Consider the following 1,264-nt stretch of genomic DNA (forward strand, 5'->3'; position numbering starts at 1 on the left):
TTTGCTGTTGTTGCTGTTTTATTTCAGTACTCATTCCAGTTAAATCACAATTCCGTTGTCTAATATTCGGGTCTATTAGGAAATGTATAAAATATAAATAGAACAAAGTGCCAACCAAGGACAACAGGCAAAACTTCAGGAAAAGTCAGAAAAAGTCATGAACTAATAGACTTGGCTACTGTCATGTCCCACACTTTAGTCAAAGAGGGTGAACGACAAGCAGTCACCCGCTCAGATTTTAGACAAAATTAGCATATTCGGATGCTGAAAACGTGTTATAGTGATCACTTAGGAGGGGCCTAAACTACTTTACCAAAGGGTAAACCCATGAAATTTGTGTTTCGGAAAGTGAAATGTGCGATATGCGTGTCAATGCTAGTGCTAGCGGTCATTGCAGAACAATCAGCCACTACATGGATTACACATCAAATTTACCTGGCAAAATAGAAGATTCCTTATGCCAACATTGTTACTGACCGTAATCACTCTTGTCGCCAAATCAAAGGAGTAAAGTTGCTTTAAAAGCGCTACGATCCACCACAAGCTACCTCTTTACCATTCATAAAAATAAAACCATACATTTCTGCAGTTGGCCTGTTGCTACAAACTACAAACTACTACTACATTAAGATGCTTCTTTTTGTTTGCCATTCATAAAAATACAATGTTTTTTTTATTAGGCTTCTAGCTAAAGAAAACGTAAACCTTTGTGTCTGACTTCTGTGATGCCCAGCATGTTTTAGGCCTTACAGAGGGACTGGCCAACCAACCCTCTGCAACCAACCTCAATGAGCTCAGATTTTATTCACCACTCCTTACTCCGACATTCTTTTTTTTACTGGTTCTACATACTTTGCCCTCTTCCTCTCATTGGCCTCATCAATATGGTCCTCCCAGGGGATGGTCAATTCTTGGAGGCTTCTGAGATTAGCAAAATATCTGGCCGTAGCTTTGTCTTGGCAGCTGTTTTTGGAAATTTGAGCTTCTTACCAGGTCAACTCATAACTTCCAGTCTTGCACTGTTGTTAAGAGATCAGAGGAGGTTGCTCTGGCAGAAACTGTAATTTTTTCCTCCATCCCCATCCCTGACAAAAGTGATTGTCTTCTTCACCGGACGAAGGCATTTACAGATGCTGATGCCAGATGTTTCCCCCTTACACACATGTAAATGGGATGTGTGCTATGGCGTTGAGATGTTTTTTCCCTTGGCCTCAGTCTGGACCCCCTCTCCAGGGGCCCAGGCTTAAAACGATTATTTTTTTCT

The sequence above is a fragment of the Entelurus aequoreus genome, linkage group LG13 (genome assembly GCF_033978785.1).
Source record: "Entelurus aequoreus isolate RoL-2023_Sb linkage group LG13, RoL_Eaeq_v1.1, whole genome shotgun sequence".
Lineage (NCBI taxonomy): Eukaryota > Metazoa > Chordata > Actinopteri > Syngnathiformes > Syngnathidae > Entelurus > Entelurus aequoreus.